Source organism: Arvicanthis niloticus, chromosome 23 (assembly GCF_011762505.2).
Source record: "Arvicanthis niloticus isolate mArvNil1 chromosome 23, mArvNil1.pat.X, whole genome shotgun sequence".
In the NCBI taxonomy this organism is placed as follows: Eukaryota; Metazoa; Chordata; class Mammalia; order Rodentia; family Muridae; genus Arvicanthis; species Arvicanthis niloticus.
This window is the reverse complement of record NC_133430.1, coordinates 22788234-22815873: the sequence shown is the minus strand read 5'-3', so window position 1 is coordinate 22815873 and position 27640 is coordinate 22788234.

Genomic DNA, 27640 nt, shown 5'->3' with positions numbered 1-27640 from the left:
ATTCTGTAAAAGATGTCAACTCTCCTCCCTTCTCATCCCTTTTAAACTTTATCACAGACTTCTGCTTTTCATCAAATGAGAACACTGTTCAGTTATGTTTATTCTCTAAATGAGTCAGTCAAGGTCAAGGCTAAATTGTTATAGGGGCAGAAAGAGGGAGGGTAATGGGCCCTGAATCTCTTCTTCAGTGAAAGACAAAAAATGCTATTGTCTTCAAGTCAGTAATTTGAAGACTAAAAATCAAAGACTAGCAAGTTTTTATTTAATTATAATATAAATCTAGAAGAACCACCTTCCAACATAATATAAATCAAAGTGTTTTATGGTGGTGTAGAACAAAAAAAAGATTTTCACACTCCCTTTCAAAAGGAAAATGGATCATTTAAGAAGTGTATATTCTGAAAGGAGATAAATAGGGAAATGTAAGAAGAAAATTGTTTAGCTTAAAAGTTTGTGAAAGATATTTTCTTCATTGGTCTTTTAAATTTAATTTATTATTTAAGAGAGAATCTTGTTATTCAGCCAACTTGGAAGGATTTAAACTCATGAACTTCTAATACCAGACTTCTAATACAAAAATCAAAGGTTTACATAATATTGCCAGAGTACTATGCAATATTCAATTGAATTTTCTCTTCATCTTAAAGTAAACATGAGAACTTGATCTACTTTTTTAATTTTAATTATTTTTACATGTTAAATTTATACTAGGATTTTTTTAAATCAAAGGCTAATTTTAACATTTATCCAGTTCTCTGGGGAGAAAGGTGTCACACAGGAAAAAAAGCAGTAGGTGCATAAATAAAAGAATGCTAACATAATCAAACTTTCTTACTCTGAATTGCTTTCCTTTATGACTCCCTTCTTCTTTCTCTCTTCTTCCTCCCCTTTCCCACATTCTTTCCCTTCAGTCAGCTTCCTTTTTCTTGATTTTTTCTCTTTTTCATCCCCTTTCTTTGAAAACTACTTAATTTGAGTTTTTGTAAAAAAAAAAAAATACACATAATAAAAATAGGAAATAACACTGAAACTTTCAACAATGTCGAATATCTGGAACTTTTTTTCATAATCTGTATTGTGGATGAAATAAGATTTTGGAATATTCCTATTTAAAAGCAGCTAAAGAGAAACAGGGATGGTACTTTCAGTGCATCCTTGCTTCCTCACTTGCTCAGGGAGAAGAAGCCTACAGAAAATTGGAGCTTGTCTAGCACTTAAGCGTTTAAGCAGTCTTAATTTCTTTTCTTCTTCTATGTAGTGAAAGCATCATATTTTATACTAGTCTTCATATGCAGTGCAACTTGTAGAATGTCTTATAGAAAGGGACATAGAAAGTAAAATTTTGTCAAGCTAGATGAAAAAATAGTATTTTTTCAGAGTGCTTCCTCAAAAAGTAACAGGATTTTTATAATGGGCTTGTATCTATTTTGAGGAAGAAACACAGTGTCTATAACTCTATGACTTCTGAAATGAGAGATATAAAAATAATTCAGTTATATACTATGCTGATATGAAAGGTAAGTGGAAAAGACAATATTTAGATACAGCAATGTAAGAAATGTTGTGAGCCTAGAAAATTATTATTACTCCTTAGGACTAAATACAATTATTCTCTAATACTAAATATAACATATCATGTTTTTGCATAATATTTTGAGAAAGTTAAGATTTGATATAAAATCATTTAAGAATTTATTATTTCTATTTATATATAAATTAACATATAATTTTGATTGTGTATGTACAAGCGACATATGTGAATGTTCCCAGAGAGGCAAGAAGAAAATGTTTCACCTTATGGACTTGGAGTGTAGGGAATTAAACATAGGACCTCTAGAAGAACAGCAAGTACTTCTAGTCACTGAGTAATCACTGCACCTCCTCATTAGTTTATTCTTGAAAGCATTTAACCAATCAGGGTAGATTTTACCTAATAATATTTTATGCTTTCATTTCAATAAAAGAAGGCAATGAGAAAATATGATGGTTACCACTGTGCTAAAGTAAATATGGCAACTCAATCTTATGAATTGATCAAAAATACAGATACCCTGTAGATACTGGTGATATAATAAGGCCATTTGTTATTTATTTATAATCTGTGTTTTTAAAAATATTTACATGCTGAATAGTTTTAAGTTGTGAGTTATATAGACTGACAAATTAATAGGTAATATGTGAGTAAAGTGAGATAAGTTAATCCTGCCTGTTCCTCTACCTCTACTAATTGTTTAAAGAATGAAAAGAGGAAATAATGTACCCTTCTGTTTATTTGTTTATAAATTAAGAACATGAAACTTTTCTGCAGGTATGAGAAAGTTCAGAAGAAACCAAAAATTCTATGCAGCTCATAAATGTTTCTAAGTATATTACCTGTTTGGAGTGACTTTCCTTTAGATGAATTTAAGACACACTTATTTATTTATTTTTTTTTTGCTATAATAAATCACTATCATTATCTACTTACTCATGTATACTCGAATCATGTTGGAATAAAGTGTCAATGACTACATAAAGAAGAACATTCTACAGGTAATAAAAGTTGCAACATTATGACTGACATTGTGCCTCAAAGGCAGAATCAAACTTGCAGAAAAAGAAATATAGAAGGACTTTGTCCAGTCATGTTTTAAAGAGAAAGGAGACACATTCCTCCTTGCTGCTGCTGTAATGTTTATAACCAGCTCTTGACTAAGTTTTTTCACTCTGAGACTACATACTTCAGAGTGGTGGGCTCAAAAAACTTTGCTCTTTTATGTCCATAGGACACATAAGCTTTTATTTTCACTTAGATATATACGTTGCAGCATGGCAACCTCTCGCCAAGCAGTATAAACAATAGCAGATAAAAATGAAGTTGTTTATCTTGATTATATTCACATAAATGTCAAATATGAAGAAATGGTGTTTAATTTATAGTAATGTTTTCAATAATTATGTATAAAGCACTAATATGTCAGATTCAAGCCTTAACCATGAACATGTCTTTACATTTAGTTTCAGTACATATGTGGGAAAATCTGAACTTTAACAGGCCAATGATTGTATTTATAAATCATAAATTAACACATGGTTATTACAATGTTTGTGAACAAAAGAATTAACATATTCAGAATATACAAATAAAGTGTGAGATGAAAAACAAAGAAATCTTTAAAAAGACTTATTAATTCAATCATACAAATAAAAACTCACTGACCGTGCACTCCAAATATTTTCAATGGTATATTTTCCTCAGGAGACCAGTAATTTTGCTTTCCATTGAAATATGTTCAATTTTTACAGGATCAATAAACATTTAATCAGAGATTCTTTTTAGTTATAGCTCTTTTATGTACTTGAATATAGTTGGTTTAATCACTAAAACCCCACCACAATTAATTCTCAGTCTGAAAAAAAAAAATCTAACCTGTGAACATTTATTGCTCCTTCATCCTTTAGACTCTGCATACAATAAGCAATGAAAAGATACAAGAAATCTCATGCGTGTCCATTTAGCATCAGTGGCTTTATGTAGTTCTCTTATGGTGTTGTCTTTAATGGGTCCCTACTAATTCCTGCCATTCACTTGATGGGCAAACAACAAGAAGAGCTTGATCACCACTCACAGGAGTTATAGCAAGAGCTTTCTATATCACTGCAAGGTAAAGCCAGAAAGCTATGGAGTATAGAGATGGGATACAAAGGCTTCTATAGTTGTATTTTAATAATACAAAAATGACTATATCCCCACAATTTTGTACCTATCATTAGAGTACTCACTTCTGCTGTGCAGGAGCAAATCAATTCCCCAAAGGCAAAGCTGTCATTTTGTAGTGGAGAGGTGTCTAATCTATTGCCTTTTTAAACTACAACATCTAAAAGTGGATATAAGAATTTGATGTTAACATGTTACAGCTTTTTTGCTTTCTACTGTTGACTATATATATATATATATATATATATATATATATATAATTATTAGTATCTTAGCAAATTTAATCAGTCTTCTCATTCTATAAGATGACTCAGTACCAAACAAATAACGATAATTAATGGCAGATTTGTTAATTCCATAGAGGAATTAACATTCAACAGAGGGAAAAAGACAAAATGGCAAAAAATTTCAAGATTGACTTGTTAAAAGTAATAACTACATATACAAAAAGTCAAACTGCACCCATTGATTCATAAGGAAATCTGTGAGAAAACAGTGGTATATACAATGATTATAAGAAGTCAAGTTTTCTGGCATCTTGTGCATTTAATGAATTTATTTATAGACAACTTAAGTTCAATAAGTCATGCCTGTCCAGATTTGGCATTTCAACTCTTGATATGTTGGATAGAATGTACCTTTTGAAACTGTGTATTGGATTAATTTAACTAAGAGAGGTGAGAAGCTGTTAAAATTAGTTATGGAGTAGTTGATAAAAGAAATCATTGTTTCTGTTGACACATCTTCAAAAGACTGTAAGTGATTTGAACAGGGAATCTCAATATCTATAATATTTTCCTACTGGTGTCTTGTCATGAAGGTGACATCAAATTTTCTACTGGACAATCCCTGGCCTTAAATCTGCTGGATAACTTCCTAAAATTTTTAACTAGTTCAGCTGCACTTTGTTTATGGTCAGCATTTTAGATTCACCCCAATGTTGGCTTTTGTCATAAGTTGTCTTTGGGTAGCATTCAGATGTCCACTAGCTTTCTAAACTTTGCCAACTGTTTGTTAATACATATCACTATATAATGAAATCTTCATCCTGAGAAACATGTTCTACACAGTTTTCAAGTTTGTGTCTTACTCATCGTACTCATGGTGCAGTTATTTTGACTCTCTCTCTCTCTCTCTCTCTCTCTCTCTCTCTCTCTCTCTTTCTCTCTCTCTTTCCCTGTGTGTGTGTTGTGTGTATCTTAGAGCATAATTTTGTATATACATGAAGAAATGATTACTAGAGTCATATGTAACACTGCCCATGTCTTTGGATTCATGGTCATTTGAGGTACTGTGACTAGTATTTCAAGGAACATGAAAGTATAGATATCTCATTGATAAACTATTTTCCCCCTTTGAATATACAGCAACTAGTAGAATTAAGTTATCGTATTTTTGTATGCTTTTATGTTTTTGTACATAAGTGTTCCATATATTCCACATATTCAGTAATTCTTGTTATCATAGATCATTTTTATTGTAGTAATACTAACAGGTTCAAACTGATGTCTTTTTGTAGTTGCAATTTCCATTTCTGTGATTATTGAGATATTTTAAACATAATTATTTGTATAGTCTTGGCTTATGCATGTATCATTTGGTGGAAAAGTGTGTTTGGATTCTTTGCTAATTTTCAAATTGATTTTTATCTAGATACACAGTTGTTTATTTCTTCCTCATTTTAAATATAACCTTCTTATCACATGACTGGGTCAGAATGCTTTCTGTATTGTAGATATTGTATTCATGTTTTTCTGATGCATTTTATATGGTTTCTTTCCCATTGTCATAATCCCACTGGACTTCTTATTTGCTGTAATGGCTTGGGTTTTGATCCTCTATGCACTGTTGCTTCCAGTGTCATTATAATGTTAAACTTTATTTTGTATTACTTCACACCTCTTAAGTTGATACTTCATGTATGATATAGCATAAGGGGGAAATTTCATTTTTTGCAGGTTTATATCCTGTTTTCCTCAATATCATTCATTGAAAAATTTCTCCTTTCCAAAATTTATGTTCTTGAAAACTTAGCCAAGATCAATGGAACATGAACATGTGAATTTATTTCTAGGCTTTTATCCTTTACTTGGTTCCCCACTGGTATTATGTTATAATCATGCTGTTTTAACTATGGATCACTGAGGCATATTTTAAGACTTTGCATTTTGGACCAGCCATGATTCCTTTGTGCAAGGTTACTTCTACTACCAAAAATACATTAATTTCATATAAATTTGGAGAAATTGTTGATTTCTGTGAAATCTGCTGAATGACGTTTCATAGGAATACTATTGAACTTGTTTGTTACATAGAGGCATTTGATGTTTCTTTTCCTACCAGGAACACAGGATACCTTTTTCTTTGTATTTTCTATAATTTCCTAAACTAGTATTTTATGTTTCCAGATGCAGGTCTTATCTTTCATTCTATTAGTTTATGATGCCATATTAAACTTTAACTAAGAGATAAAGGCTATAACAAAAAATTTATAGAATAATGCTACTGATGAACAAAGTTGAAAAGTATCCACTATTTCATAGAAAAACGAATTCAACCTCAGCCTATTAAAGTACTCCTACCACATGATTCCTAGCATTTATTTCTGGAATGCAAAAATGAAATAACACAAGAAAATCATTAATTTAAACTGTGACATTAGCAGACTGCAGAAAAGAATGTTCCATAATTTTCTATAAAAATGATTGAATTGCTATATAAGACAAGCCTAATGTTAATGTCATTAATAAACATGAGAATATAATGATTTTTTTCTTCTGAAATTAGAAGAAAGGTAAAGAAACCTCCGATACACTATTTTGTACATTATTATAAGTCCCAGTCAGAACAATTAACCAGAAGAATGAAGAACATACAACAACATGAGAAATAACATCAAATTGTCTCTACCAGATAGACAATATGACACTATGGATAGAAAACCAAAAACCTTCAGCAAAAAAACTTTAGAATTAATAAACAGTAACATTGTAAAATATAAAACAAAATAATGAAACCAATAGTAAATTTCATAAAATTAACTTAAGAAATAGTACATTTTACACTGGGATAAACCACATTAAGAATGGATAAATTTAATGAAATTTTATTTAGTTCTATTTGTTTATAAAGTGAAACAATATTCTAAGGTTCTTTCTCATCAATGTAATTATTTTTAAGTCCACAAAAAAATAAAGACAATATAGATGGTTATCTGTTAGAAATTCACAGCAAATCAAATAATACTCATAATAATAATTTTATGATATTGAATTCAACAGTCAAAGTGGCTGAATTTGTTGTCAGTCTTCTCAAAAATATTAATATAGAGATGCTTATTAATAATTTCTAAGAGGTGTGTGGGTTCATTCCTGGATCTTCAATTCTGTTCCACTGATCTTCCTGCCTGTCTCTGTACCAATACCATGCAGTTTTATCACTATTGCTCTGTAGTACAGTTTGAGGTCAGGGATGGTGATTCCCCCAGAAGTTCTTTTATTGTTGAGAATAGTTTTCACTATCCTGGGTTTTTTTGTTACTCCAAATGAATTTTCAAGTTGTTCTTTATATCTCTATGAAGAATTGATTTGGAATTTTGATGGGGATTGCATTGAGTCTGTAGATTGCTTTTGGCAAGATGGACATTTTTACTAAATTAATCATGCCAATCCATGAACATGGGAGATCTTTCCACCTTCTGAGATCTTCTTTGATTTCCTTCTTCAGAGACTTGAAGTTCTTATCATACAGATCTTTCACTTGCTTGGTTAGATTCACTCCAAGATATTTTATACTATTTGTGACTATTGTGAAGGGTGTCATTTCCCTAATTTTTTTCTCAGCCTGTTTATCCCTTGAGTAAAGGAAAGCTACTGATTTTTTTGAGTTGATTTTATATCCAGCCTCTTTGCTGAAGTTGTTTATCAGGTTTAGGAGTTCTCTGGTGGAAGTTTTATGGTCACTTAAGTATATTATCATATCATCTGAAAATAGTGAAATTTTGACTTCCTCCTTTCCTATTTGTATCCCTTTGACTTACTTTTGTTGTATAATTGTTCTAGCTAGGACCTCCACATAAAACCAGATACACTGAAACTAATAAAAGAGAAAGTGGGAAAGAGCCTAAAACACATGGGGACAGGGGAAAAGTTCGTGAACAGAACACCACTGGCTAACAGGACGTCATAAAATTGCAAAGCTTCTGTAAGGCCAAGGACACTGTCAATAGGACAAAAAGGCAACCAACAGATTGGGACAAGATCATTACCAATCCTATATCCAATAAAGGGTTAATATCCAATATATACAAAGAACTCAAGAAATTAGACTCCAGACAACCAAATAATCCTATTAAAAATGGGGTACAGAGCTAAACAAAGAATTCTCAACTGAGGAAACTCAAATGGCCAAGAAGTACCTTAAGAAATGCTCAACATCCTTAGTCATCAGGGAAATGCAAATCAAAACAACACTGAGATACTACCTCATACCAGTCAGAATGGCTAAGATCAAAAACTGAGGTGATAGTAGATGCTGGAGAGGATGTGGAGAAAGAGGAACACTCCTCGAATTGTAAGCTGGTACAACCACTCTGGAAATCAGTCTGGCAGTTCCTCAGAAAATTGGACATAGCATTACCTGAGGACAAAGCTATACCACTCCTGGGCATATACCCAGAACATGCTCCAACACATAACAAGGACATATGCTCCACTATGTTCATAGCAGCCTTATTTATAATAGCCAGAAGCTGAAAAGAACCCAGATGTCCTTCAACAGAAGAATGGATACAAAAAATCTGGTACATTTACACAATGGGGTATTACTCAGCTATTAAAAACAATGAATTCGAGAATTTCTTAATTAAATGGATGGAACTAGAAAATATCATCCTGAGTGAGGTAACCCAATCACAAAAGAACACACAGTGTATTTACTCACTGATAAGCAGATATTAGCCCAAAAGCCTGAAATAGCCAAGATTTAACTCACAGACCACATGAAGCTCGTGAGAAGGAAGACCAAATGTGGATGTTTCGTTCCTACTTAGAAGGAGTAACAAATTACTCTAGGGAGTAAATATGCAGACAAAGTGTGGGACAGAAACTGAAGGAGGGGCCATCTAAAGACCTTTCTGCGGGAAGCAGCTCTGCTCTCACCATTACAAGGTGGCGCTTGGCATAGGCATTGCTTGAGAGAAAAGACAACTCCATATATGGAGTTGTATGAACTGAGAGGTGTGGTTACCCGATCACCCCACCTCGAATCATTGAGAGTGGCCAATTAGTGACTTCGTGGCAGCTGCTGATAGGATCAAGGCAATGCTTATAAGGGGCTGTGGGATCTTGGGAGAGAGACAAGAGAAGAGAAGGAGAGAGAGGATGCACGCTGTACAGGGATAGCTGAATAAACCACTTTAAGAAAAACACGGTTGCTGTTGCCTTATTCCGCGGGTCGGACGTGGGTAGCAACACCTTTCAACCTGGGTATCCATCTCATGTGCAGTCACTAAAGGTAGATGCTGATGTGGATGTCAGGAAGAGCATGAGGATAGGAGCCTGATATAACTGTCTCCTTAGAGATCTATGAGAGATTCTAACATATTCAGATGCAGATGCTCACAGCTAACCATTGGTCTGATCAAGGGGTACCCAATGGAGGAGTTAGAGAGAAGACTGAAGGAGCTGAAAGGGTTTGTGGCCCCATGAAGAGAGCAACAATACCAACCAACCAGAGCTCCCCAGGGTCTAAACCACCAGCCTGGGAGCACATAGGGAGGGACCCATGACTCCATCTGTATATCTAGGGGAGGATGGCCTTGTTGGGCATAGGTGTGAGAAGAGATCCTTGGTCTCATGAAGGCTGAACACCGAGGTGGGGGGGGGGGGAAATTCAAGGGTGGGGAGATGAGAGTGAGCGGGTAGATGGGGGGACATCCTCATAGAAGCAGGAGAAGTGGGGATGGAATAGGGGGTTCCTGGATGGTGAGGAGAATGGGGTAATGGGATAAAATCTGAAACGTAACTATAATATCCAATATTAAAAAAAGAAAAAAAAAAGAATTTCTATGAGTAAACCCTAATGGACTGGGAAAATAAGTTGTGACATAAAAGATTTTATTTGAGAAGAATACCTCAGCAGATGGCAAAGCAATCAGAACTAATCTTCCAGGCATACACTTGTTTGCACTTCTGAATTAAATAAAGGTATTCATTTACATTTAGCTTTCTTAGTGACTGTGTTGTTGCTGCTACTGTTAGTACTGCTTTATTGTAACATATTCTCATTTTTCCAAATTCAGCCTAATGACGTAGTTTAGTACTTTAAATTCCTTTTACAATCAACCCAAGTGATTGAGTCACTACAATGGATCCCACATTACTATGAATACACTGTGTCAAATATCATGCTTGTCATCAGTGCTTTCTTTTTCCTGGGCATCTCTGCTTAGATAGTCTGCAAACAGCTCAAAATAATCTGTATTCTATATTCTCACTTGTCATGAAACCATCTCATTGTCTTATGCTTCTGTTTCTGTAAAGGTAATTGCTGTTGTTTCCCATCAGTGGTTTAGAATAGAAAACAAACACTTTCACCTCTCTTTCATGGTTTTCTATTCTTATGCTATAGATTATAATTAATTACCCCTGGAGTGTGATATTCACAGGCACACACACACACACTCACACACATACTGTACTGGCTCACTCTCTGATAATAAAAACTGCTGTTGTCTGCTCATGCTTTTATTACTTTTGAGTTAGTTCTCCTAGTGGAATTATCCTCCTTTCTTCTCTCATATGTCTATAACCAGAGTCATTGTTTTCTGGAGCCTTTTGAATTGGCCTTTTCTGTGTTTACTTCTGGATCCAAATATTTTCGCATAGCTTGATCCTCATGTAGAAAAGTTCCCTACATGTACATGGACTTAAAAGAGATTTCCATAACTGACTTTTATGAAGAATGTTTCTTTCCTCATCATTGCACACTCTAACACTTCTCCTTGATTCAGAGTGTGATTCTGGCTAATTTTTTTTTTTTTTTTGTATAAACCGGACAAGTCTGCCATAACCAGATTGTCTAAGCACTACCATATTGCTGAAGGTTTTGTGATATTGTTAATATTTAGAATAAGCTAACAATTGACAACAGAATTTAAAATTTGGCTGTACCTTTTCCAATTTCTTAATGACATTAAATAATTGAATTTCATTAGAAGATAGAATTGTGCCTTCAGATGGAATAAAAATTTTAGCTGAACATTCATCCTCTTTGTCTGTTCTTTAGACTTTACACTCAAGATTATGATACTAACTTAGCCATCTGGTCTAGCTTAAAAATTTTCAACTTACCATCCCTTATATTTATATTTTCAGAAGTAAATATTTTCCAATCATAAGCAATTTATTCTTTGTCTTTGAAGAACATTAACACATTCTACTTGTTGCTATCTTCTGACACATCAAATATTTATTTATTTATATATTTCCTCTCATATCATGACAGCATTAGTGCTTTGGACTTGAGTGCTATTTCTTTTCCTTCTTTTTTTTTTAAAGATTTATTCATTTTTATGCATATAAGTACACTGTATCTGTCTCCAGACACACCAGAAGAGGGCATCAGAGAAAATTACAGATGGTTGTGGTTGCTAGGAATTAAACTCAGGACCTCTTGAAGAGCAGTCAGCGCTCTTACAGTTGAGCCATCTCTCTAGCCTTGAGTTTTATTTCTTTTCCTCACTATTTTCTAGAAATATATCTTGGAATAGTATTATCCTAAAACAAATGAGTAAATAAATATTATTTTATGAACAACAACAGAATGATAGTTCATAAAGTAAAAACAAAAAACACAGAAAAAATACATATGAAAATAGCAATTATTTTATGTAACTACTATGTTACAATTAAGAAACCTTTAAGTATCTCCGTATCATGTTGTGTATGTGTGCTCGTTATGTGTCAGTACATATGCACGTGAGTGTGTGCATTTGGCTGTCAAGGAAGATGATAGCTGTATTTCTTCTATTACTTTCCATCTTAATTTTTGAGAAAAGGTCTCTTAATGACCCTAAATCCTGTCTACTTAACTAGACTTGCTGATCAATGGCACACCAGTTTCTTCTGCATTCAAGTCTGCCATTTCAAACATTCACATCTATTCTCATAATTCTACATGAGTTCTGGGGATTTGAACTGGAGGTAATCATGATAACATAGCAGGTACTTTACCAATTCAACTATTTCTTCAGCAACTATTATGTAATTCTTGTAACATTTTCTGAGAAATGATTTTTGTGTCAGTTATTTGTTTTTGTTTTGTTTGTGACACAACTTTGTCATCTCTCTATCAATCATCTAATATATATAACAGGTATATACAGATACTATTTTAAACTGACATGTTTACACAAGGGTCAGTAGGAAACACACATATATATCATCCACACCCACATACTGCCAATATGTATGGAAGGAGTTGGTGGGAGAAGATCTAAAATGAGAAACAATGAGGAAATAAAACAGGAGAAAATATCCACTTATCAGTGAGTACATACCATGTGTGTTCTTTTGTGTCTGGGTTACCTCACTCAGGATGATGATTTTTAGTTCCATCCAATAGCCCCAACGTTCAGAATACCCACAATACAATTCACAAATCATATGCTTAGGAAGAAAAAAGACCAATGTGTTGGTGATTCAATGCTACATAAAAGGGGGAACAAAATAATCACAGGAGGGAGAAGGAGGGAAGGAACTGGGAGTGAAGAGGGGGAGGAATAACAAGTGGAGAAGGGTCAGGGATTAGAAGGGACAAGAAAAAATATAGAGGAAATTGAACAGAAATATATAGGAGTGGTGGATGAAGAACCAGGGGTAGCCACTAGAAAATCCCAGACTCCAGGGAAGTGAGAGGCTCCCAGAACCCAACAAAGGGGAGACAGAACCTTGAGAGACAACCTGTAGCAGATAGGCATGGCTCTCAGTTGAGAGATGGTGCAATCCACCCATTTCAAAATGTTTAACTCAGAAACATTCCTTTCCAAAGGAAAGATGGACAAAAAATTGAACAGAAACTGAAGGAAAGGCCATCCAGAGACCTCCCCACCTAGGTAGGGATCTATCCCATCTGAAGAAACCAAATCCCTACACTATTGTTGATGCCAAGAAACATAATGACAGGAGCCTCAGGAAACTATGCAGAAGAGGAGGAAGAAATATTATTGTAAGAGCAAAGAAAGATGAATGAAACCAAAAAAAAAAAAAAAATAGAATTTTCCAGACACAACAGAACTACAGAACTGATGTTTATGTGAACTCACAGAGACTGAGGTCTGCACTGGTCCAAGCCTCATGGTTCCTACCATTGAAATGGAGAATTGCACATAGGAATCCATTCTAAACAAAGAAGCTATCTGCAATTGACACAGACTTGCAAAGAAAAATTACTGTTCTCCTAGTGTTGCAATCCCCTTCAGCTCCTTCAGTTTTTCCTCTAGTTATTCCACTGGGGTCCCCAGGCTCAGCCTGATGGTATGGCAGGGTGGAATTTGATGAACACATTCCCCTTAGGACTGAAACTAAACATCCTCCAGTCTCTGTATATTGTCCAGGTTTTGGTCTCTTTCTAAGTTTCTATTTACTGCAGTGAATCTCATTGAGTATATTAACCATACTTAAGAGTAGGCACTTTCTCAGTAGTATCGTTTTATCTCAATTTTTTTTGCTAGTATATTATGGTTTCTGATTTTGTATGTGGTGTGTGTGTGTGTGTTTCTTGTGGACTTTATTTTTTATTTTTGATCTGGTCATTTTATTTGTAAAAAGAGAAAGTAAGAAAAAGATCTTGAGGTTGGGTACGTTTTGAGTAAGGAAGGATTTGGGAATCGTGGAGAAGGTGTTTGGGGACAGAAAACCATGAGCAGAATATATTGATTGAAAAATATTGTTTTCAATTAAATAAAACTAGAACACACAAAAAACCACTGAAAACTGCATAAGAATAACAATGCCATCTGATATGTCTTCTCACTGGAACTTTTAAGTGTCCATTTGACAATTTTAGGTGTCCCACCTTTAGTGTCCCACATTTAAGTGTCCCACATTTAAGTGTCACATATTTAAATGTCCACAATTAAATGTCAAGATTTTTTGCATAGATGACCTCTGACATTGAGAAATATCATACAAGATCATTAATTCTGTTATTTTATATAATGTAAAAAAAGTAGGAGCCCACATATTGAGGTAAAGTGTGGTTTCATTGCCATTTGGGGCAGAATACTCATGATTAAATACATTTACATTGAGGTGAGCAAATGTGGATAATCAGAAGGAACAAATGTTCTTGTATTTTTATCAAAAGTTCTGAAAACCGAGTGGATCATCTTTGTTTTCATCTGTCCTGAGAGTAGAAAGAATCGCTGCAATTGTAAGGAGAAACCATAAAAAATTTACTCTGGCAGCTTCCATCATGATTTATACCCTGTGTAGAATTTTCAACAATATATATTTAATTCTTCAATTCATTCAAATGGTTCAAAAAATAAAATATATAAATTTTGAATTGACATATTTGCATAAGTATGAGTGGTACATGTCCTGATCTTTAAAGGTGATGCACACACACACACACACACACACTTACACATACATGCACACATGCAAACACACACACAGATGTGAACTCAACAAACTGAGATTTGTTTCTTAGTTACTGTGATGATATCATTGAGTATGTATATCCAGTATGTAATTATCCATGGTGTCATGAAGGATGGTTTAAATCAATTTTATATTTACTCATTTTAAAATTTACAAAAGTATTTTTCACATTTGCCTCTTTTATATTGGTTTATTGTTATAGATCATTTGGATCTAAAATAAAAGTTCCTGTTTATTTTTGCAGAAAATTATTCTGTTCTATTTGTTGTGGAAAATATAGCTGTATTACATATCACTGATCATGAGATCACTGATTTTGTTATGATAATATCAATGAGCATATCATCTGGTGGTAGCCACCTGTGCCTGTACATACCAGTTTTAGTTTAATAATAGAAAAATAAAAGGCAAAACTACTAATTAGAGTAAGATACTCTCATAACAAGAAACACAAGTACTATGTTTTATTAACAATGCTTTCATTCGTTAAATAGTAAGTACTCAGTAAATACAAATTAAATAATAATTAGCTCAAAATTTAACTTTGCTTTCTCAATGAAACAAAGTAACATGGGTACAAAAAAAGATGTGTTGCAATTATGTTTGTTTATCATTTTTTAAATCTATGTCTATAGAAGGCAACTGGTTTCAATTATCCCGATAATATTCTCTCTATCAGCATTCAATTTACCTTTTCACTTTGTGTTACTTTTCAAGTAGCCTTTCACTGCCTTGAAAGAATCCCTGTTCTGCCTGAACCTAAGAACTTACTTACTGAAACATTTTTTAATACCTAAATTTAAGCTAAGAGTTTATCAGATGCTTATGTTTTCACCGCAGTGTTTGCAATATTTCTGAAATGTTTTACAGTTTCTACTGTTCAAAGGAAAGTATTGTCTTTGCTTTCAATGACCAAGGCATTTACTTTTTCTTGGAAATGTTTTAAGCTGAAGGGGGAAAAAAGGTTTTCATTTAGAAATGTAAACATTTGTGCTATTAGGGTGGTACCAAATAAAAGCCTCCCTGATTGCATTAAATGAGCCATTTAGAAAGCCCTTGCCAATGTAGACACAGCCCGTTGGTATTCCACAATGTGTCAGAATGTTCTACCTTCTTTGGTGCTTTTGTAAATCACACCAGGGATTTGAATAAATTATGTTGGCTTTTCTTCAGAAACCAGATGTTGCACCTCTGCTGAGTTTTACTTAGGAAAACAATGTATTATTAAAGTGAGTATGAGCTGTGCTATCAGTAAGAAATACCACATCTGGCTGTTCAAATCACTGTCCAGTTCCAACCTGTGGCAGCAATTTATATAGTGACCAACAGCTCACTACTAACTGAAGAGTAGAATTGAAGAGCATAGTTACAAGATTGTAAGACTGCATAAGAAACCATGGGTATTGTAAGCTTTGGAGAGGAAGACATTAAATTGGTTTCTGTATGTATTAGGAATGAGGTGTTTATGCCAAAAATCTACATTGGTAAATCTGATTTGAATCAGAGTTCTCACATGTAGCTGGTTACATTACTAAAAGTAATTAGTTCATATAGAACATAAAAGAAATGGAAATTTAGGAGTTTCCAAAGAACATGTATAGGATGGAGAGACACACAGCTCCAAGAAAGATGAGTTAGGTAGAATACACTTAGAAGAGTAACTACAACAGTTCAGATATTAAGAGGATTCTAATTCTAAGGGAGTGTGAGTAAATGCCTAATATTACATAGATGTACAAGCATCCATACTTGCACTGAGAGAGTAATATTTATTTTTGAAAGAATAAAAAAAGAATTTTTATATATTGAATATACGAATTAACTCTAGCAAAAATATATTGCATGACCTATTAACAGGCCAGAATTATGAAGTTTCTAAAGTATTTTAACAAAGTTAAACCCATTAGAAGACTTAAATGGCCCTATATCCTTTTCTTATAAATAATAAATAAAACACACAACACATACATAGACAAGAACATACACATTGCGTTTTATATATATAATACATTATTAATAATATATTAGATATGCAGAATAGAACATACACATTGCGTTTTATATATATAATACATTATTAATAATATATTAGATATGCAGAATGAATCTCAGCTGAAAACCTTCCACTCAAATCTTTTCCCTCAAAGTAAATAGCTGGGATTGGCTATGAGACTATAAGTTTTTAACCCCATCAGAAATCTAGAATGATTGAGTTAACTGAAATTATGGGAAACACAAAGCATAGCTTCTAAAACCTAGCCAATTTATAGATACCGCTGAACACCTGGACAGTCCCTATACTACAGAATGTTGGAGCATTTGATCTTCAGCCTTCTGGCCCAGGATCATCTGACAGACCTCAGTGATGCAGAATTATTAAGGGTTGATTACTCTGTCTAGGCAGATATTTGTCTAGTCGACTATTCTGCAAGTGTGTTCTTTTCTGGATAGTAATTTGTCTGTAGATGGAAAGAGGCAATTCTTGCCTAGTGGCTGTCTCACCACAACTGCAGTAACTCCAAAGATGCTCAATTTCTTCTTAGAATCCAAGACAGGAAGCTGTCAGGAGCAAACAGGTCTCTAATCAAAATGAACATTAATACAGAAATGTTTGTAATATCAATTCTGTGGACTTCTGATGTTTTGAAAACCAACTATCCATGTAAGGTAATCTTGACTGTTGTCTGTCAACTCCTCTCAGCTATTTCTAAATAAAATATAGAAAATACCCTAACAATAATCTCAAAGCCATGAATTTGCTATAGGCCCTTAACTACCAAGCTAACCATCTCAAATCAGTTAAAAAAGTTAAAGAAGGACTGTGTCTAAGCCTTGTATTCCTAAATGTTTATACAGGCACAATGTCCATGAGAGTAACAATATTCATCTCACTTTTATATCAATAAGAAGCTCATACCAATGAAAACCTTAAATTTGAAATCAAAGTAAATTTTGTACCGTTTAAGAAATTATAAGTTCATCTTGATAATAATTATACAGATTTCTACCAATAGGTTATGGCTATGAAATAAATCCTAGCTAATCCTCCCTGTTCCAACAAAACCACTACTTTTCCCTAGAAAGACAGACCGATATTAACCACCTTAATCCTCAAGCCCAGGGAATAGGGACGCTGACTCTTCATTAACTTCTTCAAGCTGATTACGGGCATTGAGATATTAGAAGTGGAGTGGGGTGAAGAGTAAATTGATAAGCCTCTGCGGCTGTGTCTTCACTGCATCCAGATAGAATTTCAGGACATCAGAGGTTTGAGCAGGTCTGCTCAGCTTGCTTGATGAGTAGATATACCAAGGCTGTGTATTCTGCAATATACAATTCTCAAAATAAATTTTAGTATCAAGATAAATTTTTAGAGGGCTGACATTTTATTAAAGATGTTGATTCTATCATTCTTTATTCTCCTAAATTAAAAAAAATGAGCAAACAACAAAACAGCTCTCTTCTCTTCATTGGTGTACCAGCTACACTAATATCTCAACAATAGCTTTTGAAGATGGAAAGACAGCTCAGTGTTGTGACCCATACTCTACCTCAACGCTTTGGGGCTAAGTGCTCTGGTCAAGAGAGAGAGTGGGGCTCTTGGGGCAGGAGACGCAAAGAATGGAGACAAGACAGAGGTTCTGATCAAGTCTCAAGTCTCAAGTCTCGTTTATTGAAGGGAATTCTGAGCTATTTATATGCTTTTGCCATGTGCCTTGTAGGCACGTGAATACCACGTGCCTTGCAGGTGTTGATATGACGTAAGCCTTACAGGCGTCTATAGCGTGGATAGCACGTGCACCGTGCACCTTGCAGGATTGGATACCACGTGCGCCTTACAGGCATATATGGCCTGGATAGCACGTGAACAGCACGTGAACTGCATGCCTTGCAGGCCTGGCTACAACATGCGCCTTGCAGCTGGGGGCAGTAAACAATAACACAAAATATGTGGGATATCAGAGTGTGCTTCAGCTGTTGTAGGCTATTGAAAACCAAATCTCTTATCAGGGTATATGGTTCCAGATGGCTGCAAAGTTGATCTAGCCGCTTTCTGCTAAAAGTCAGCTCCCAACAGCTCAGTAAGTAATGTGTTTATTATATAACCTTGAAAAACTTGAGACTGTATCTGTACACTCATGTAGAAAACCAGGTATATAAATGCTATTCTATGACTTCATCACTAGGGACAGGACACTGAGCTAGGCTAGCTACCAAAAGGCAACCAAGTTGGTGAATTAAAATGTGTTTTAATCGTATTTATAGAAATTTATTTTCCAACTTGCAATGTGTGCATTAATACTCACTTAGTTTGAGAGAAAAGGAACTCTTTAACAAGATTCCTCAATCTCCATTTAATGGCTGTGGTCTCTGCATCTGTTTCAGTCAGCTGTGAGGTGGAGCCTCCCAGAAGACAGTATTTCCTATCCACAAACTTGGCACAGTATCATTAATAGTATCAGAGAGTGGTTGTTGCCCATGGAGTGTGTCTCAAGTTGGACCATCCATGGCTAGCCATTCCCTTAGTCTCCGCTCCATCTTTGTCCTTGCACTTCTTATAGGCAGGACACATTTTGAGTCAAAGGTTTTGTGGGTGGCTTGGTATCCATATCTCTCCATTCTGAGACCTGCCTGGCTATAAGAAGTGGCCACTTCAGCTCTATATCTCCCACTAGGAGTTTCAGCTAGGGTCCTTTTCATAGACTTCATGGAACACTCTCAAACATAGATCCTGCTAAGTCCTTAGAGATGCCCCCTACCCCTACCTCACCCTGCAGATTTCCATTCACTATTCCAGCCCTCTCTTCCTGGCTCTCCCCATGCCTAATCATTCATTCCTGTTCCCCTCCAATCCTATTTCCCACTGAGCTCCCTTCTATGCTCTCTCCACCTCCAAGGACTATTTTATTTTGCCGTGTGGGTGAGATCAGGGAGTATTGTGGAAGATTTATGGAAAGGATTGATGGACCAGAAGGCAATAGGAACACCACGGGATGTCCAACAGAGTCAACTAATCTGTACTCTTGGGTGCTCCCAGAGATGGAATCACCAATCAAACAGCAGACATGGGCTGGACCTTGGCATGCCCCCATGCATGTACATATGTAGTAGCTGTCTTCATGAGTAGTAGTCTTCATGAGAGCCCTCCAACAATGGAGTTGGGGCTATTCCTGACACCTTTGCCTGCCTATGGGTAAGGTTCTTCTAACTGGGCAGTCTTATCTGGCCTCAGTGGGAGAGGATGTGCCTAGTCCTTCAGTGATTTGATGTGTCATGGTGGGTAGGTAACCAGGGGGTCCTCCTCCTTTCAGTGGAGAAGATGAAGGGGAAATAAGTGACAGACTATGGCAGGCAGGAGATTAAGAGAGACAGTGATAGGGGTGATATGAAATGAAGAAATAAATTAATGGAAAAAAGAAATAAAACTTGAATAAACATATCCAATAAATATTAATAAAATTCTATGATAATTAAACTTTGCTATTTCAACAATACTTATTAATTCTCAATCATGTCATATGTTATATGTTGTACTGAATATTTTAAATATCAATGACATCATACAACAGGAAGCCTTGTAAAGGATCATAAGTAAAGAAATGTTTAAACATTTTCCATTCCTTCAGGTGGTGAAGAGAAATAAATTTTACATTGATGCATGTGCATAAAATAAGAGCTTGTGGAAGGCTTACCACTAAAAAAGAGAGTGCAAAATTGTCTTCTTAGTCTTATATCTTTGGACATAAATAACAGTTAATTAAAGCCTATGTTCAGCAACTGTGAATGTGTTTGTTTTATTGGTACATGGAAGAGTTTAATTCAACTTTATTCTATTATGTACAAGTTGCTAGGGCTCTAAAACCAATATTACGCCCCAAAAGGCAAAATCATGCCTATATATTGAGGATTCATGTTAACAATGTGATGTCTTGATTTATTTAAAGGCTTATCATGTGGAATTAAGAAGACACTTACTTAGTCTCTAGCAGGCAGAAGACCAGTGATTGCATTTTCTAAAACAGCAGATAATAAGTGCATTCTTACTCAAAGTTATATTAAGGCATGAATGCCTGCCTTTATTTATAAATTCTTCAAGTGTAATCCCATGTGTCCACGCAATGGCTATAAGGACAGTCTGAATGGAAGATCTGCATTTCACTAAGCTGCAGATCACGTGAGCAGAAGGTAGTAATGGTGATCAGAGCTTTGAGTATCTAAATACCTTAGGAAGCTGCTCATCTACAGAGCCATGTCAGCAAGTAGTAAAATGCATACAATATGTTCCAAAATACATAAAGAGGAAAATTAGTGGAGAAAGGGTGCATTTGCTCCCGCACTTGCACTACGTTGTATGAATGAACCACATGATAAAGTTAAAGCAAAACCAAAAATAAAATAAAGTAAAAACATCCTGAGAGAGGAGATGGCCTAGGAGATTAATTTTGAAGCAGTTTAGGCAATATTTTAACAAAGATAAAATTTATGAATTTCTCATTTCTGTAATTCTGATAAAGCTCATGCCACAGGTGAGTGGAGGGTAAGGGTGTATTTGGCAATCCCAAAATATAAAGCACGTCATGATTCTCAATTGCACCCTGGGAGATACAATGGTAAGGCCCCTGCATTACAAGATAGAGCCTTGGAGTTTTACTTGTTTTGGCATGATGCTAAATGACTTATAAGCAGAATTATTTAATGTATTTATATCTAATTTTAGATAGAAAAATATGTGGTTCTGTGACACTGCCTACAAGTTTCTCTAAACAATTGCAGACCCAGATAAATCCTTACTTCTTCTGTGTCAGTTTAGGTTAAAAACATATTGTTATTTTGATGCTTTTTCTGAATATACATACATGCATGTGTGTGTGCATGTGTGCATGCTTGTGTATGTGTAATTTACCTGCATATGTGTCTGTACATCATATGTGTGTGAATGCTCTCTAAAACCGGAAAATAGTTGCTTGGAACTGGAATTTGAGACGGTTACTGAACTCTAGGTCATTACTAGTAACTCATCTCTCTGTGTGCTGGTAACCACTGACCCACTTCTCTATTCATTCTTGAACACTGCTCTAGAAAACAATATTCACCCTCTGTTCTTCACACACACACACACACACATACACACACACACACACACACACACACCACTGATAATGTTCTATAATCAATTGTACAGTCTGCGATGCTTAGGTCTGCAGAATTGCTAACATTCCATTAGAAAGAAAGAGTGTATGGATTTCTTGAGTTGGCATCTTTGGCTAGTCAAATACATGCCAGCTTCAAGGGACACCAGAAAAAACAAAAGTGAAGGAAAGAGATAGGGACTACCAGTAAGCAGTTTCTGCTACCAAAAAACCCACAGCTACTTCTTCATCTCTTTTACTCCCTGTAACTCTGTTCACTTTATCAACAATAAGTAAAATATCAGTAGTTTCTACCATAAACATTTTTGTTCCTAATAAATCATCAGGGCATATCAGACCATTTTATTTTAAGGCTTTAGTAGTAACAGTAGAGTAATGGTGTAGAATACATATCAGGTAATATGATAACAACCTTTCATTGAACAGTACATATAATTTATAGGTTTTGGATAATATTACCAAATATGTGAATATCTTACTTGTAATAAGCCTGGTAGAAAACAATGCATGTTTTGGCTTTCTATGGGAAAGATGTCAAAAGATTTATCATAAGTTTTTCTATGCCATTAAAAGTTTATTTCTCTCATATATCCATAATTTCATTAATGTAAATATAAAAATTGGCATATATATTATGCACACACACACACACACACACACACACACACACACACATGCACGCACACATATGTACTCTCTTTGCAATACTACCACAGGTTAAACAGAGAAGATTATTATAAAAATAATATGAGTAAAGGTCTTTATTCTCGTAAGTAATTTCTTAGTTTAAAATAAATTTCAACAAAGGATTTTAAAATGTGGCCAAAAAGGAAAATGTCTTCACTGCTACTGAAAGGCTAAACTACTAGAGAGAAAATATGCACTGCACCCCTTTAAGAATGACACATTCAGAAGTTTGTTTTTTAAAGCAGCTATTATCATTGTTACTGTTATTTATTTTATAATCTAGTTCTGTATCATAGTAATACCATGATATTTGCCTATTTGACGCATGCTTATTTTAAATTCTTTATTTTTTAACTTTTTAAAAATTCTTTAATCTTTTTTTTACAGTCCAGACTTTATCCCCCTCCTGGTTCAACTTCTGACTGTTCCACATCCCATACCTCCTCACATCTTCTACCACGTCTCCAAAAAAATATCCCCACCGCCCAACCCCACTAAACCTCCCCACTCCCTAGGGCCTCCAGTCTCTTGAGGGTTAAGTACATCCTCTCTGACTGAGTCCAGAACCGGTGGTCCTCTGCTGTATGTGTGTTAAGGACCTTATATTTGCTGGAGTATGCTGCCTGATTGGTGGCTTAGTGTCTGAGAGATCCCAGGTGTCCAGGTTAGTTGAGATTGCTTGTCTTCCTATGGGGTTGTCTTGTTCCTCAGCTTCTGACTTTTAAATGTTTCAAATTTTTAATACATAAATGTTGTAAATAAACCATCAAAACAACAGTAGTAATTTCGAAGTATTAATAGGGAATCTGTAAGGACAGTCCAAAAAATCATCAGTATTTCATAGGCTTTTCTTAAACCATGAATAAAACAATAAATTATTTCCATTAGAATTTGCATTTTGATTGAAATTATGGAAAACACTATTTTCATTATTTAATTTTTGCACAGCAAGTGTTTCCTTTGCAAATTGTCATACAATACCACAATGGTTCTAGAATGAAGAGGATATTTGTAAAATCTACCGTCATGAGCAATTTTAAAGAAGCCTATGAACCAAATTTTAATTAGATGAAAAAACAAAATACAAAATTAAGGACTTACTCCAAAGCATAGTCAGTAAATCTATAAAATATTATATCAAATGTTTCACACACATATTTGGATATGTTCATTTTTTTCTTGTACAGTTAACAATAAACAAAGGTATCAAAGAAAGGCAATATTTGGAAAAATGCCAAACGAGGTCTAGTTTCTGATAAAATATTTTATTTTAAAATATATTTTAATAATTCTCTGATAATTTCATTTATACTTTGTACATTTACCATAGTCCCTCCACTCCACCAACTTCAAGTATTTGTATAGATACACTGAATCAAATTTGTGTTAATTATGCAAACATAGTTATGAGATTATCCACCCAAGGATGATCAATTTACCAGAAGGTGCAACCTAGAAAATTGGGCTCTCTCTCTCTCTCTCTCTCTCTCTCTCTCTCTCTCTCTCTCTCTCTCTCTCTCTCTCTCTCTCTCTCTCTGTCTCTCTCTCTCCCTGCCCCCAAAACTCAAGCAGCAATAACTCACAACTAGAGGTCGAGATTCATAAAATTCATCATTTCTTATATTTTGCAATTTCTGGAAGACTTGTGGAAGTGGTTAAAGATCAGAGGCTATACAATTGAAAAGAACTCTTAGGAAGAGATAGAGCAGGCTTCTGGTCTATGTGGTAAGCCATGGTTCTGTTTGTTCAATTTGTATTATAAGTTCTCCATTCACTATCAAGAACAAATGAAATTATTTATGAAATGTAAAATAGTATTGGTACAAAATACATAAAATTTCAAGAGATGTTTACATTTTGTTTAGCAATGTGCTTCAGAGTTCCATTTTACTCCTTCTTCTATTATTCAATCAGTTTGAGCAGTTTCTTTATCACCTGCACTGTAATAGGAGCTGGGAGTGTAAAAACACATCATTTTCTCTTTACTCCTAAATTATGTCTTAAAGCCTGTAAGCATCAAAGATACAGCGAATGCACAAATAGGGAGAAGATTCAGATGAGTTCTACAGAGGAAACTAATTTATAGTAACAGGTGGAAGAATTTTAGCAGATGATCTGGTAGTGCACAGCCTCTAAACTATCCAACAATGAGGTGTTCTATAATACTTTTAAATTATTTGTGGTGTTCCAGAAACCATGTGAGCTTCTGGGGAAAGTCGAATGAATAAGTATGATCAAAGGGCATGAAGGAGAGTTCTGCCCATGAAGCTCCCCATTTTGCAAGTATCTACTACCTCAGCTTATTCTGTTGGATTTGCAGCCAGAACCTCCATCACCTTCCATACTGCTATTCTCTGAGTCAAAGGCCTAAATTTTTTCATCTTTCTTAACCTTGTATAATTCTTAAAAACAATGACAAGTGCAGTAAACTATATCTGTTAACAATTTTTTCTGTTAATTTATTCACTTTATATCTCCACTGTACCCCTTTCTTCTCCCAGTCCCCTCTCACACAGCTCTGTCTCCCACATTCCCCTACCCTGTTCTTCTGAGTAGGGGGAGGACCTCCTTGAGTAGTAATCCACCCTGACACATCAATCACTGCTGCATTGACACATCCTCTCCCAATGAGGCCAAACAAGATAGACTAGTTGGAGGAACAGGATCCACAGGTAAGCAATGGAGTCAGGGACAGCTCCTCAACCTCTAGTTGTTGGGGGGGAGGGCGTTGGGGAGGGAAATGAAGACCAATCTGCATATCTGCTGCATATGTATTGTGTGGGTAGGAGGAGGCTAGGTCTATCTCATGTCTGCTCTTTGGTTAATGGTTCCGTCTCTGGGATTCCACAAGGGTCAAAGTTGGTCTTCTTGTGGAGTCCCTGTCCCCTCTGGGTCCCTCAATCATTTCCGCAACTCTTCCACAAGAATTCCCCAGGTCCAATGTAACATTTTGTTTTGGTTCTCTGCATCCATTTTTGTCATGAGCTGGGAGGAGCCTTTCAGAGGACAATTATGCCTGCAGATAGAAGCCTAGCATAACAATTAAATCTTATAAAACTTTCCCTCTTCAGGCTCATCTTCCTTTGGATCTGGATTTATATCACAATTTTATATTTATATCACAGATTTTTCACTTTTCAGGGCTTTTGTTTTGCATTTATACACACAGTTATACATGTTAAATGTACTTAGAGATTTCTGTGTGTGATTGGATCTCTCAGAAAATAACCCCCCCCCTTATTTGTTAATCTGAAACAACATTGGAGCCCTTAAGCTATGTGCAGTGTATAATTAGTTTTACTTTTGTCCATAATCAGATAAAAATAGCTCTTGTTTCTAAACCACTATTGTTTATACTTTCTTGGTTTAAACATGCAATTCAAATCCAACTACGTCTTAACATGGAATACTCTGAATAGATCTACCAAAAAAAATTAATCTGGGCATTTTATCATTATGATTGCCTTTGTGCCTTTGACTTCTGACATTAGTTCATTAACATCCATTTAATATTCCCCTTCAGAATGCATGTGCATGCTCATCTTCTTCAGATAACATGACCCCTGATTCCCCTTGGCTTCCCTTAACTAATAACTAGTAAAACCTGTCTTGTGCTGGCATCTCCTGCTGCTACAATCATCTCAAGCCAGCTAGTTTTGTTTTATTCTCATGGCTGTGGGCTGAAAAACAACTAAAGAAATTTCACATCATTTGTCTGGCTCTTTGAACTGCCTAAGGCTTTGTCAAACAAATTTAAAATACAGTTATGGTAGTTTACTCACAGTATAGTTTAAGGTTTCTCATAAATGCCCTTCTGGATTGTTTCTTCTAAGTTGCAGAGTCAAAATAAAAGGATTTTAAAAGAATCAACTTCTGTGAAGTCAAACTTTGAGGTTTTAGTGAACCAAATGGTTGTGTGTGTGTGTGTGTGTGTGTGTAAAACTATTTGTTTTCTTTTTCCTTACTCATTTCTACAAGCAACTTACATAGTATGTCTACAACTTTTAGAATTTTGCTTATTCTTTTTTCCCCCACAACTAATTGGAGTTGCAAAAGTTACAGCCACCAGCAGCCACAATGACCACAAAATGAGATGAAGTAGCTTGTGGTTGGTAGTGATTCATTATGCCTGAGTTTTAGAATTAAACTTAATGGAGGGGAAATGGGTTGCTCATTATGACCAGTTGCCATTTTCTCTATTGATTTTACTACACTGTTAAACACAAATAAGAATATATTTTGCTTAAAATTTACAATTTTACCCAAGTACTTGTTTACTCAAGTTTATATGAATTAACTCTACCATCAATTTTCAATAATCCTTTAAAAATTAAAGATAATGATTGAAGTTTTGAAGGTTAAAAAAAACATTGTTAACCCCATATGAGGCAGAAAATAAATCTGTGTGTTCAGCATGAAATAAAGAAACAATAATATATATTTATATATAATATTTTTATATATTGTTTATATGTATATATATATATATATATATAAAATACAATACTATATTATCTAAGAATAAACTGGTAAAAATCTAGTTAAAAACATTTTTGTAGATGTATTACATATACTTCTGTAGACACTAAAAATTCAGCTGGGAGGTCATATTCTCCTGTTCTATGTGTTAACAAATAAGACATTGAAAAAACTCATAGTATAATTTCAATAACTTTTATCAAGAAATTATGAATGGACTATACTAGAAAGATGAATTCTTGGGTAAGGTGTTTGCCATGGAAGTCCGTCTGAGGTTCTCGTTTCCCATTTAAGAACTGGGAATTCTGTCTCTTGTCTACAATCTCTGCACTAGAAGGAACACTCAAGATGTTTTAAGCAACTCCTTAACCTGACAGCCTAGAGGAATTGGTGAGGTCTACATTCAGTGAAAGACCCTGTACCCAAAATAGAGAAATAAACTAACAAAGATGAATAACAACTTGGAAAAAAACCTCATTCATGTCAACCTCTTGTGTCTTCATAGGTCCTTCATGGGTGTGTGCATCCTTACACACTGATTCATGAGCAAATATATATACACAACACACACACACACACACACACACACACACACACACACACACACACACATTTTCATCCACACTATTTACAATTTTTTTTTTATCCTTGGTAAAGTGTATTATATCTAACATGATAGAAACAATTTGTTTCTTATAAAAATATAATGGTACCCTTTGAATGAAAAATTAAACATTTACTTGATAAGAGCAATATAATATAAACATCTAAAAACATTCAGAACCCAATAGTTCAGGCCAATTTACAAAGCTGGGATTTCATGCAGAAGAAATATTAAAAGTTCCTAATGGGACTTTTAATAGGACTAAGAATGGCCTCCCAGATCTTCTCAGAGTGTAGCTGGATTCCCACTTCCTTATTTGCTATATCACACTTGGTTATTCCATTCTAAACAGCTC